This window comes from Sparus aurata, chromosome 10 (genome assembly GCF_900880675.1).
Source record: "Sparus aurata chromosome 10, fSpaAur1.1, whole genome shotgun sequence".
Taxonomy (NCBI): domain Eukaryota; kingdom Metazoa; phylum Chordata; class Actinopteri; order Spariformes; family Sparidae; genus Sparus; species Sparus aurata.
In genome coordinates, this window is record NC_044196.1 from 3,331,683 (window position 1) to 3,346,484 (window position 14,802).

At 40.9% G+C, this 14,802-nt stretch overlaps 1 protein-coding gene and 1 long non-coding RNA gene across 2 annotated transcripts in view; one reads left to right on the plus strand and one right to left on the minus strand.

Annotated features, from left to right (window-relative positions):
* The window catches only part of LOC115590368 (butyrophilin-like protein 2), a 231,024-nt gene that overhangs the window by 42,416 nt on the left and 173,806 nt on the right, over positions 1 to 14,802 (minus strand). The window lies entirely within an intron of this gene.
* On the plus strand, positions 1,905 to 2,895 carry LOC115590123 (uncharacterized). The gene is made up of 2 exons (XR_003985688.1): positions 1,905 to 2,005; positions 2,480 to 2,895. It is a non-coding gene; the product is annotated as an uncharacterized LOC115590123 (long non-coding RNA).

A 14,802-nucleotide genomic window follows, 5' to 3' on the forward strand; every position in this document is an offset into this window, starting at 1 on the left:
CTCCAGTCGTGGATAGCATTGCTTACAGTAGTTTGCAGCTAGCTAACCAGCCAACCAGTCAGCTAACCTCCGACAACGAGTCGGCGGGAGGAGATGTGGCCACCGCTGACTTCCGCTGACCCTCTCCGTCCCGCTGACGGCGGGTCCCACCGGCATGATGTGGCCGCGCCGCAGCCGACCCTCTCCGTCCCGCTGACGGCGGGTCCCACCGGCGGTATGTGGAGGTAGTATCAGGGCCGCATTATTGGTGAGCCGTCCCAGTGTGAACGGATAATCCGGAGGCGCGGAGCGAGGGCGTGTCGGTCTGACAGTCTGATAACTGCACAGGTCCTTCACTCAACTAAATACAGAGAAATGTCCCACAAAGCAACGTTACAGGACCGAACAAATGTAACGTAGTAACTGTAACTGTCTTTGGCAACTTACATGAGGAAAACAAATCCCACAGCTGTATGTGGAGAAGCGTCTGTCCTCCTGTCCGTCCTCCGCCTGTCCTCCCGACTCTTCCTCACATTTCTGCTCACAAAACAGCGTCTGTCACGCTTGTCACAAGAGTGTTTAACTCACTGAGTGTTTGACGAAAATAAATCACCGTGACCGTCAGCCCTCCTGACCGAGACTTCAGGAAACTGTCCCCCAGAAAACAGCCTCCGTCCCCGCGAGTGACAGAGTCAGACAGCGTCCTGTTTACTGATGGTGATTATGTATAATTATGTAATTTAGCGCGAACAACTTCACTCCGTCACTTTCCAGGATGTTTAGTGGGTCAGGATCTCAATCACTACACGTTATAACAGCATCTATATGATTATAAACTGTCTGCAGGTTTAGATAGACAAGGGGAACACCAGGGGAACACCTGGGGAGACACCGACGTCATTAACATGACGTGTACGCCACGCCCCTATCAGTCCCAGTGAGACACCGACGTCATTAACATGACGTGTACGCCACGCCCCTCCCCCCCCCCCCCCCCCCCCGTGCTGCATGGGCGTGGTTCCAGCGCCTCTAACTGACACGCCCCCAGCGTTTCACAGCAGAAAGAAGTGCTTATTTTTCCATGATTTTGAGACCTAATTTTATATACTTAGCAATTTTTTTAATCTTTCAAATTTGGCTCAGTGGTCAATGATTGACATGTTTCTTTGGTGTTACAAACTCATAACACATTTTTTTTGCCGCTTTACACGGTCTTTAAGATCAGAGGGAGGAAGATTATCTTACCGTGCACGAGGATCACAAACACCACAAACATCTTCATCTTCCTGTCACAACTACAACAAGCACAAAGTCCTCTTTACTGAGCTTCACTTCAGAAACACATGGAGGACATCAGTTCACAGCCAGTCGTCACTTTGCTGCTGCTGACCGTCCACTGACACCAGGACTGAACTCAACTTTCACTTTGAGCTGTTTCCAGTAAGTCACATGTTAGACGCTGCTTCCTGTGACGCCCACAGCTGTGGTTCACTGTGTTTCTGTCCTCGTCTCTTGTCTTAGTTCTTTATTTTTGGATGTCACCACAGTAACACAGCCTCGATGAACAAGTGTCATGATGGCTGTGCTGACTGTTCTGCAGTTGTCTCAGGTGTTTCTATCAGAGAGACGTGTCTGTGAGCTACAGCAACATAGACAGGTGTTTGAGAAGGTTTGACACGAGGTATGTGATGGAACAATATTAGTTAAACTCTTGTGTGACATTTCTATAACCCTGTGTGTTTGTATGTGAAAGGAGAAGTGGTTAAATGAATACCACATCCTGTCTCAGGAGTTGTTGCAGTCTGTTTCCTGTATGGTGCATATATTGTTTAACCTGCATGTTGTGAATCTTCTGCTGGGAGGAGGAGTACACGTCACAGCAAGCTGCTTCATGCAGAGACTGATGGACTGTTTGCGCATGCGCAGTGTGTTCGACACTTTCTGTGCAGTTTAGTTGAGTTTATCTTCCACCGATCGTCAGCGCTCTTCTTTATTCCTTTGTGCAACAGTGTGCGTCGGTGATGATGTAAGTTACGTGATGAGTGGATATTGTTTATATTTCATATGTGATGAGAGCTAATATTACCAGGTTACTAAACTCGGTTTGCTTGTTAGCTTACCATTTAGCATGTATTACTGAACCCCATGACACATAGACGGCCCAACATGTAACTCAGTTAATTACCATACATTTCATTTTCTTCTGTGACTGTTTATTTAGCGGTGTAGCTGTCCTTCATTGAGGCTGCTATCATATTGATGCTAGCGTGTCAAATTGACCAGACCGGTAGCTGCATGGGCTGTCTCAGCTTAGCTTGGTCACGTGACCGGCTTGTTGCGCCAAGCTGTAGTGTTGTTTAATGATCTTACACTGACCCCTATTGGTGATTTGCAGTATGACACCTTATTCATGTCTATTGTAATGAATGTTATTTTATTAATGCCACTGTATTGTAGGTTAATTGTTATTAATATAGTTTATTGTTGTTGTCCTCTGCAGACATCACAAACCACACACATACAAATACTACAGTGTCCTGATCATTTGGATAGAAGATAATAAAGTCATCTAAAGGGAAGAAGTTGTTGCGTCTTCTCTGACCGGAGGACTAGGCCAGTATATATACAGCCAGCATATCATCACCGAAGCTGTTCCGTAACACTGCATGTAACCACTAACAATAGTTGAAACGAACACCACCTGTCATTGAGAATGTGACATGAGAAACATGAACTAAGAATGTTTGTTCCTCAACAGTGACTGTTACGCGATCACTGGGTGTGACCTGTGAAGACGATGCTATAAATGTTGCTGTTTAATATGATTCTGTGGAGATCTGCAGAGACAGCCTTACAACCTGTTACTTTGTATGATTGCTCCCCTTGCTGCAAGTAAAAGATTATTGATCAAAGGAACTCTCTTTGGTGATTCTTTCTCTCTGAAGGTTAAGAAAGACTGTGTTACTAGAGCGCACATTTTTCTGACAGTATGTAGCACTCTGCAGGTTGCAGGTGACTAGAGAGTCTGCTAGTGATACAGTCAGTGCTGTATGGACTCTACCAGCCTAGTTAATGTGGTCAGTCAGGGACGTAGAGCAGGAAACCAGACTGATAGCTGAGTTTATAACACTGAGACTGTCACCTTTCCTCACCACTCTCTCACTGAATACTAAAGTACATTCAGCACTTTTCAGATTATTTGTATGAATATAAGAGTTGTTTTTAATCTGATTGTTCATCAAATAAATGAATTTTAAAAAGTGCTGATTCAGCTCTGAGGCAGCATGTAATCTGTAAAGTAACTAAAACGGTGTTTTAAATAAATGTAGTGGAGTAAAAAGTACATTTATCTCGACATCAATCTCGATGACCAAAGATGAAGGACCTACAGGGAAATTACAATAATATTTTGGACAAAATTATTGATCTCAGAATATTCTGCAGTACACTGAGCAATTATAAAGGCTGTTTTGTTGTTAACTTACCAGGTACAGCTGAGGTTGCAGAAGACACAAAAGGGACAGTGGGCACAGAGGATAGAGATGGACCTAAGATGAAAAACAAGCTAGCATGTTATAGTCATATTAAACTTGAAAATGATGCAGCTTATTTTCTAAAAAAGTACAGCTATAGCTTGTAATAAGAAAACAAACTGTAGAACAACTGAAAATTGTTTGAGAAGTTTTGAAATAATATGGATTTGTGTAAAATCATGTCCCTTGTCATATAATTATATGTTATATTAAAAAAAAATCATCTCAGAATGTTCTGCAGTGCACTGAGCTATCAAAGGCTGTGTTAGAGATGGACCTGAGATTAAAAAAAAAATATCCCTTGTCATATGATTATATCTTATATTAGTATATCTTAATGAGATAATTTGACTAGAAATTAAATATATGGTGACAGTTTTTGATCACCTCATTCATCAGCCTTGGCTGCTCCTGAGGAGGTGGATTGCCCCTGGGCTGAGTCAGTGCCTCCTCCAAATTATTTTAACAGTGCTCCTGAGGAGGTTTCATATAACGTATGAGCATATCAGGGAGATGATGTAAAAGGAATATGTTTATTTACTCACATAATATACTGTGCTCTGCAGCAAACAGCTGCAAACAACATACCTCAAACTAGTTAGTTAACTAAATTATCTAATTAATGCAGAACCATATTGCTAGCAAACATCACTGCGTTTGTATTTAACGTTAGTTATTAAACATTTGCTATCAAACACTGTTATCAAAAACGTTGTTTTGATGCCAAAAAGCGACCCAGAATAATGTTTATACACTGAAAATCAACTTATTCAAAGTATCACACAAACACAAAAACGTTAGCTTGAATAGTAAGCTATCTAACCTAGTCAGACGTTTTGAACTAATGTTAGCTAGCAAATTTGTAATTTTCTACGGAAATATAGACTAATATATTTGGAACAAAATATCAACAAATGTTACATCACTAAGACATACCTTTATCTTGTCGTCTTTATCTTTCTTCCTTTTTCTTTTTTCTGCCCCTGAAGGGTAAGTCCTTTTTTGCAACATCTTTCACCTGTTCCTAGCTCCTGGATGCTGCGTGCGCACTGCACGGTTGGCTGCACTGCACACGTCACTAGCGGAGCTCTGACATCTCGAGCAGAGAGACAGTAGGAAACTACACTCTTTGTTGTTGGGGTTTTTGTTGTTGTTGTTGTTTTTTGTACAAGTATGTACATTTGATAATATATGAATTATCATTACTCACACATGGGAAAAAAATAATTACTTTTTTCTTTTTTAAGTGAATTGCTCTTGGGGGCCCTCTAGTGGTCACGGGGCCCTAAGCAGCTGCTTAGTTTGCTTATGCCTTGGGCCGGCTCTGCCTCGGAACATTTGTCTGCAAAGCTTCCAGAGCATCAAAATCTAAAAGAAGAATAAGAAAAGTCAGACACTTCAGCTGGACTTGAGTCCGTCCTCCGCTGCCTTCTCCACCTCCTGGTGGCTCTTCATGTGTGTCTTCAGACAGTGGCTCTGACTGAAGGCTCTCTCACAGACGGTGCACTCGTACGGTCTCTCTCCGCTGTGCGTCCTGATGTGGACCGTCAGATACGTCTTGCGACCACAAGCTTTCCCACAAACCCTGCAGACATACGATTTGACGCCCGTGTGGATTTTCATGTGTGCGGTCAGGTTGCTCATGCGATTGAAGCGCAGGCCGCACTCTGAGCACTGGTACGGCCTCTCCCTGGCGTGGACGATCATGTGTCTGTTCAGAGCTTATTTAGATGACAGGCCTTTGCCGCACTCGGTGCAGGTGATCGTCACCTTGGTGTGTGTCCTCAGGTGAACCTTCAGCTCACCTATCATGTAGAAGGTTTTGCAGCAAACGTCACAGAGAAACGCTTTGTCTCGCTCTGAGTGAAGTTTCTCGTGCAGTTTCAGTTTTGCAGAAGTTCCAAAATGCTTCCCACAATAGTCCGGCAGATTAGTGAGATAATCGTTCACTTTGTGATACAAGCATCAAACTTGGCACAAATATTCTTTGGGAACCACTTTTTCCAAAAAGCCTGTTAGCCACACAAAAAAAATCCAATATGGCCGCCAATTTCCAATACAACCGCCATTGAAAGCCATTAGACTTGGTATCTGACCTGGATTGAGATTGGATAATCACATTTTGATGATCTTGATATTTATATGTAGGTGAAAGGATCTGAGCTTTTTAACTCTTAGATAAAAAGTCAAAAAATGTGTTAAATTGTGAAGATAGACGGCAATGAATGGCAAAAATAACGCATTTTTGTACAAATTTTTATTAGTTTAGTTAATTGTTTTCTCACTGTTTTTGGTATTTTGTTTGTTTGTTTGTTTTGTTACATTTGATACATTTTATATCAGTAGAATATTTAAAATGAATGGGAAATGATCACTGGTTTGAACTGAACTATACCAGGACACACCTCCCAGGTTAAGTAAGTGCATGTTTTTCTTTATTCATTTTGTTTTCTTTTTTTGTATAGATTTTTTTTTATTTCAATAGAACAGTGAGGTTTGACAGAAGGACAGCTGTGGTGATAATTTGCACTGTTCCTTCTCTGCGTTTCCTGTCGCTCGCATTCAAATGTGCCCTCTGCGCGCTCAGATCTAAGCGCACGCACTCAGAACACACACCTGCACACAGGTCAAGTTCTGCTCTCGGATCTCTCCTCTGCTCACGGATTTTTCTTGTGTATCAACACTGTCAACCAATAGAAGACTGGCTACTGTTGACCAATCAGATTATCCCCGCTTCTTTGCGGGTGCGTTGGCTGTACTTCAAGGAGTGTCGCATACGGGCGGGCACTGTTTCTACCGGGTTTATCTACTTGCAGCCTCCAGGCTGTTAAATGTGGTGGTTCCCTTTATTTTATGACGACTTTTGGAATAAAATATCAGTTAATCAATACACGAGCGCCCGTGCTTTTCATTACAATAGCTACATCAACATAAAGTAGAACAAGAGCTGCTGTACTTTCACCATATTAGCCAGCTACCCAGGCAGCGGGATAATATAAGATTATAAGGTATCGGAAATGTCAACCAAAGGGCAGCAGTTTCTGCAGTTAGGAACTGGAAGTGTAGGTTCTGCTCTTTTTGCAGAGAAAGAGGAAACACAGCCAGGACTACCGGCAGCAGCTGCACGTGGAGGTCACATGGAGTCAGATAGTAACGAGGCGGGAGATGGAGTCAGATCCACGAGCCAATCCTGTTAAAGGTCGAGAGCCAACGGACCAATCCAATGGAAGAACACATTCATGCACTATTCAACTCTATATAGTATAATAGACTGGGTCAGGGACAGAAAGGGCTGGCAGACTTCGTGATTTGACATTGATTTGAGACCGAATATCTTCTCCTATCGCTTCCTTAAAAGATCACGCAGGACTCGGATGACACATAGACTGAAGTGAAGGTAGAGGAGCTCGAGTCCAACATCACCAACATGAGATTCTGTGACTCGGGGAGTTTACAGACTACACCATCAGTACACTAACATCAAGGGGGCTTTTAAAGCAGTCCGCCGCCCCACCTGGGCTCCTCTGACTGGGCATAAGTGTGTTGCAGGACTGCTTTGAATGTTCTGTCTGCTTTATGTTTAAAGTTACAGCCACTGGCCAGCAAACAGTCAATGTGGAGCAGAATGCAGAAGCTGTAACTGGATACAAACACAAATGCATAGAAGATGTCTGTGTCATAAAACCAGAAACCCTGGCTGACCAATGAGGAGCGAGCAACTCAAAAAGTATAAATAATGCTCAGAACTTGATAACATTTATCCAATTGAAATATTGACTGTGAAAGAGATACTGTATGATTACTATATATAAACTGCAAGTAGTTGTACTACAGACTTAATTATCTTATTATTTCACTTAGCCAATTCCCCAAGAGTTTCTGAAAATGACAATGTATGGGGAAAAATGTTTTGTTACTGTTCTGTTGTTTCTGAACAAAAACTTTTATTATGTTGATAAAGTATTTTCTATTTACAAATCGTTGCCCAAATTCTGTTCTGGGTTTTATCTAATTAATACTCCAAAGGAAAAATCACAAAAACATTTAAAGGTCATGAAAATTCATTCAGATTTAACAAATTTATGATACAGCCACTTTAATTATCAAAAAGTATCGGTGTTGGCGATAACGGCGCTGTATTTACTCGGTATCGGATCGAAACATAATCCTGCAGTATCGCAAACCATCAAACAGATTTCCCAACAGAATATTAACTGAAAGTACAAAAGCACTAACACATCCAGACTGTCACTACGTCACTACCGTGGACGGCTCATCTCTAATCGATCATCAATAATCAGAAGAAAAGCGATCTGAGCGGCGCAGCGCAGCGCGAGCCTCTGACGGTTTGCTACGGCAACTCCACTGGGACAAACCTCGCAGCTGCGCGTTAACCGAACCTCCTCTGTTTTCATTCTAACATGTAAAACATGTCGTTATTTTAACACAAAGAAAGGAATATCTTCATGTAAAACATTTGCCGAATGAACAAGAAGGCTTAAATAGTTCAGAAAGTGATGTAGACAGAGTTTCACAGAGTTTATAAAGTGTCTCTTAACTCAACAACTCACTAAACTGAGACATTTTTTAAGGGAGTCTGGGGACTTTCTCCAAGAAGTAGCCTACATAAGTTACATAATGAGTGTGTTTGATATGAAGAGCACAGCTACCTCTAATTCAGCCACTAGATTAATTTATAGAGAACTATCTACATGTACGTGCTCCATATATACTGTATAATATAATATAATATAATATAATACAATATAAAATAATAAGATAATAAATATTATATAATTGAAAAGTGACTCTGATCCATCAGATTTGATCTTCATGTCTGTGTACATGAAGATGTGTGAGTGTCGTTATTTCACGTGTCTTGATTCAGAACAGAAAACACTTTTCAAAAGCAGTCACTAGGTGGCGGTACAACGCCTTCTCAACACTGTCAAATTACTGTTTTTACACTCCCACTTAATTTTACAGCATTTAAGCACTTGAGCAATTTCCACAACTAAGATCAGTGCTTGACCTCACAAATAATGTCAAAAATAATAAATCCTTTCAAACTTGCAAGATTTGTTTTCCTTACTTCTTTTTACCTTGCTTACAGGTTCCATAACATATTGAGCAGTAAACAGTACAGTAAGCATATTAGGCAGACTTAAACAGGGTAAAGTCCAATCTCTCCTCTGAGGTACTCAAACTTTTGTCTTGTCAGTGGCTTGGTCAACATATCTGCCTTCATATCAACTGTTGGACAATACTGCACTCGTATTTGCCCATTCTGCACACATTCACCAATGTAATGGTAGTGAATGTCTATGTGTTTAGTCTGTTTTTATGTTTAGAATGACTGACAGGATTCTTTGTGATTGCGATGTCTCCTTGATTGTCCTCCATGGTCACTGTAGGTGAATCACTCATTCCAAGATCAGTCAGCATCTCTTCAGCCAGGTACCTTCTTGAGCTGCTTGGCTGAGTGCCACATACTCAGCTTCTGCTGTTGAAAGTGCAACAGTTGCCTGTTTCTTGCTGAACCAACTCAGGAACAATATATTACCAGTTGTTGAGCGACGGTCGTCCTGATCTCCGGCCCAATCAGCATCTGAGAAACCAATCACAGTTCCTGACTCTGACTGCTCATACTTGAGGGCAACGTTCACTGTACCCATCAAGTATGGAAACATTCTCTTCACAGCCGTCAGATATGCAGCATTTGGATTTGCATTGAACTTTGACACAACACTCACTGCTTGTGCTATGTCTGGTGGTGTGGCCATTGCAGCGTACAGTAAACTACCTACCATGGACTGATAAGTGCTTGGGCTTCACGGGTTTACTGACACCATCATCTTTTCTCAACTTTACATTTGCATCAGCAGGGGTTGCAATGGGGTTCTGACGAATGGTTTCAATGTGATGCTTCTGATGAAGAAAGACACAGTTCTTTGCTTTGTCTTGGACAACAGAGATGCCAGGATATAGGACAGCTCCCCATGTCCTTCATCTTGTAGCGCTTCTTGAAAGGTTGTTTCAACTCATCCACGCTTTCTGTTGATTCTGTGATCAAGATCAGATCATCAACATACACAGCTAGTATTTCTAGCTCCTGTCCAGATCTTACAAACACACATGGGTCTGATGTGCTCTGTTTAAAGCCCATTTCTTTCATAAACTCTGTGAAAGCACTATAATATAATATGATATAATTAAGTCAGATTTGATCTTCATGTCTGTATATGAAGGTGTGTGAGAAACTAAAGCTAGCTGGGAGCATCTCACTCTCCGGCTTCTCCTCCGGTTCACAGCAGCTGCAAATAAAACCTGAGTTGTGACCTGAAGTTTCCCTTTTTAATACACTGAGCTGCTGGGCTGTTGCAGTCCCTCCTGACCAGCCGGCTGCTGCTCTTCTGGGATCATCCTCCTCCTCTGGAGCCTCTCTTCACTGCTGGAGTCTCTGTGAGGCCACTTGTGTAGATTACAGCTTCAGAACCTCAGTAAACCCTGAATCTGCCTTTATTATAACACCAGGAGCAAAGCTTGCTGCATGAACTGGGTTCATTACATTTTACTGACAGAAGTTTTAAGCAAAATATTGAGTTATTGGTCAAAAATGATAAAACATTTTCATTAAAGATGATAAAATATAAAACAAATGTGAACAAAGACCCACATGGAGCTGTTGACAGGACTTATGCAGCAAGAAACCTTTGTACCATCAGAGTACCACAAAGTTAAAATATGAAAGAATGTCCATTTATTCATTGATTAAATCATCTTTTTATTCTAAAAGCTTACAGCAATAATTAGTTTATGCATTATATGTATATATATGTGACTTTTGGTGAGTATTTCCATCGAAGGTTTGGTCTGAAGTTTCTAACTGTGGTCAGACGCCATTAAAGTTCTGGACCTGTAAATAAACCACTTCAGATTAATGAGGGATGTTTTAGTGTTTCTCTTTATTTTGTGACATTTGTGAATTTGTTCCCCTATTACAACTTTTATCATGTATTCTTCAGCTCAGAGTGTAGACAGACTTTTATTTTGTAAAGTAGAAAGCGAGCCTTTCTCAAACAGGAAGTTCCGTGCGTGCTCGTGCCTTTCAAAGCCGCCATCACAGCGGCCGTTAACTCAACAGACTGATCAGCTGTTTTAATCTCTCTGATCTGCTCCGACCGATGATGACGTGTGCTGACGAAACGCTCGTGATATCAGGATGAACATATCCATCAGGTCCGGATCCAGGGGCGGATCTAGAAACATATTTATGGGGTGGCGAGAGGGGGGCAGGAATTTTTGAGGGGTGGCAACATATGGTTGACGTATATATACTGAATTTAATCACAGTACACAAGGACATGGGCTGCCATTTACAAACTCATACAGACAACTTTATCTCATGCAATCAATGTCTTGTATTTGAGGTTTCATGTGAAACAGTACATATTAGGAATAAGTGACCATACAATGTGATCTCAATTAATAGGAGATGGAAGTATGGTGACACTACTGTAGATGGGCCATTATCACAGGAAAGGCATTAAGGTAAGACACAGGTGATAAGTGGCAGATGTGTGAGAGGGGAAGCAAACAGATTTGACTGTGTCAGAGTGCCAGTGTTGCAGACAGCATTTGTACAAGAAGAAACAATCCAAATAAAAACTTACCCATGAAGATCTATGGACTGAGCTGTACTAAGGTGAGCGTAAATACACTGTAGTAATAAATGGGCACGGCACTCAAACAAGGTGCTGGACATCGCTTTTATTGTTTACTCAGAACACACATTCTCCCTATTTGTCCCTCAGTAGCTTGAACACTGTTTGACAGGTCAGGTCTTTACTGATAAAGTCATGAGAAATACAGTACAATATATACAGTATTCACAGCAGTTAAGGGGACATGAAAGGGACATTTCATGCATGAAAATCTGAGCTGCTGTATCAACAAATTACACAAAAAGGCTCACAGAGTTACAAAAGGGTATGTTACATAAGAACATCTCCATAAACCTGAAAAGAAGTCATATAAAAGTCCATTTTGCCCCCAGTCTGAAAAAGTACAAAAACATTGTGTGAGTAGGTTCATACAGGCTGTATACTGTACATGTAAAAGAAGAGACATTAAAAAACTATAACACAGTTTTTCCCCTATAAATATTTGTAGCAGCGGTGCTCTGAGTCATTAACTTACAAAAAAGTTGTGAAAAAAAAAATGACAGACCGAGACTTACAAAAAAATGGCACAATGCAAAAATGTATTTGTTGAATCTAATTCATTTTTAAATACCGCTGCTTATATACTGCTGGTTTGGAGTCAGTGGGCCACATGACATGGAAGATACCGAAAAAAAACTAGAATTATTTAGTATTAATATATTTCTGCTCAGTAATTTAATGACGGTCCCTAAATCAGTGTCCAGTGATTCAGCTGGAGGCTCTGGGAGGTGAGCTGACCGTCCTCCTGCTGCTAACACTGGGTGAATCTCAGTAAAGTCACAGCTGGGACCAGAAACAGAAACCACTGTCTTTCATTTCAGCTTTTTTCCAGTTACGATAACCCTTGAATGAGATGAAAACAGTCCTTGGAGCATCGGGAGGGAAAAATGCCTACAAGCAGAACAGTGCGCTGCATGTTTGGATTGCGAGTCTTCTAACCAGGTGAGATTTGTACCAGTGGCTGAAGATTCTCCTGGCTCCTGGAGGGACTCAGGGAAACTCTCTTGCTTTGGCTGCACTGGCACCTCACACCTGGACATGGTTACGTCTAGAAGATGGAGGGGAGGAAACATTAAAACTGCATTACATCTCAACTCATTATAGAATATAACTAGTAAAAACACAATCAATGTAGAACCATCATTGATTAGTTATAACCATCAGACTGTGTTAACACACACTAACATTTTAGCCTGGGAGAGTATTTTTAGGTTCATTTATTTAATTTGGGAATTTAAGCTGAGCAATAGAACTAAAATACATTGTACACAGAATATTAAAACTCTGTCCCCATCTCATCACACTTTCACTTACAAGTTTCCACAATTATTCATATTCAAGCAAACATGAATATGTATATTTATTTGAAGAAGTCCCTTTTGCATTTGAGCACTTTTTCCTAAATGCACCTTAATTTTATGAGCAAAATGTCCGTTTTTGTCATGTGTTGTTCTTATTGATATGTAACTTAGTTTACTATACAGCAACAATGTCCACACCATGTGGAGCAGCTGGACTAGAGATGGTTGGTGATGCTCAGCACTCTGCTTTCCCTTTCAGTGTCTGAGCCCTGCACGTTATCTTGTCTCTCTCTTTCTCCTCCTCATCTCGGTGTTGCTCTCCCTCCTCGTATCTTCATCGCTGTGGTGTTCTCCCTCCTCCTCCTCCTCTCCCTGGTCGCCTTTCTCTCTCTCCTTCCACCTCATCTCCTCCTTCTACCTTGCTCACTTCATATGCTACCTTTCATCTTCATTTCTGGAAGATTCAAAGTAACTTTACCGTGTTTTCCTTGACAGACGTTGAATCAATATTAGCTTTTGTAGCCTAACGTTAACTTACTTTACACAGAAGTGACGTCAGACCTAGCTAACATTACATGTATAGTTAGCGAAATAACGTTCTTCAACCTGATTTTTATCATCTTAAATCAGCATCGCAGCTATACTAGCACTGTGCTTTGATATTATTTCATTTCTTGATAGATAGTTCATCAGTTTTTACCTCTTTCCTCCCGTGTCTCCTTTCCTCGCGACTCCTGCTCTTCGCTTCGCGCCACTCAGTTTTCCAAACGAAGCGTCTCTTGCTCTGACGTCATCTCGTGCTGCATTCTGAGCAGTCGGACATTGGAGATTCGCGCTCGTAGATGTCAAATTGGCCATAACTTTTCTTTGGATTCGTTGCTGCCAACTGGGGAGGCAAGGCTTTCTTTTAGATGCCACCCCGGTAGATGTGAGCATGCGCGGTGATCTGATCAGCCTGATGATGAATCGTAGTATTGATAAATTGATGAAAGAAACAAAAAGAACATCATGGCTTCTCATGGCGGACGCACTGGCGTCTGATTGGCCCGAGGTGACGGACTGCGGGCCAATCAGAGAGCGCGCTGCGGGAGGCTGCCGCTCCTAGCAACAAGAGAGTTCAGACTTGTTATTGATTGATTTACTAAGACAGGTGTGTCACCTTTAACACCTGAGACACATGTTTATATATCTGTAACAGATGTGTTTCATCAGGAGGTTTAAAGATGTTATTATTATAAAATATAATCTATCATAAAGAGGAACATGTGATCAGCTGTTTAACATCATCACATCGATCCAGATGTGACTGTTTAATCAGAAATGTCTTTTATTTTCTTTCTTTTTATGGTTTATTATCTTTATTAATAAAGTGCTGCAGCCTGCTGGGCGACATTTTGTGTGTTATTCTCTATAACATGGTGTTAAAATGTCACCCAGACAGACAGAATCTAATCTCAGGTAAATATACTGAAGTATATTCAGCACTTTCAGATTATTTGTATGAATATAAGAGTTGTTTTTAATCAGACTGTTCATCAAATAAAGGAATTTAAAAAGTGCTGATTCAGCTCTGAGGCAGCATGTAATCCCTAAAGTAACTAAAACAATGTTTTCAACAAATGTAGTGGAGGAAAAAGTACATATTTGCAGAAATCCTCCAGTAAAGTACAAATAGCTCAGAAGTGTTCTGAGGTCCAGCAGTGGAAACGTTGGCAGAGGTAATAATCCTGCTGTGCTCATGTCGCCCTCTGGTGGTTGTTTACCAGAACATCAGTGATGAACTCTGATTGTCTGACAGGAATCTTCATCTTATATCTTATAATCTGTTCTTCATGTGTTTCTGTGAAGAAAACATGGTCCTGCAGCTGAAACACACTGATGAAGTGAAGATGACACAGATTCACATCAAAGACGTGACATTGGACAAAAAAATATATATATAAAAGAATGTCTGTTTATTCATTGATTAAATCCTCTTTTTATTTTCAAAGATTACAGCAATAATTAGCATATGCAATATGTGTATATATATTTCACTTTTGGTGTGTATTTCCATCAAAGGTTTGGTCTTAAATTTCATATAAAGTGGCATTAAAAAGGTGTTAAAAAGTCTTAAATGTGACGTGTTTCTATCTGTAGACACTCTGTAAAGGTAATTATACACGTTGTTTCTGCAGAGACCTGCTGTCTCTACATCTGAGGTTGTATTTACACTTTACTGTCAGAGTTCAAAGGATCTAAACCACAAGTTTCAGTCCAAAGTCC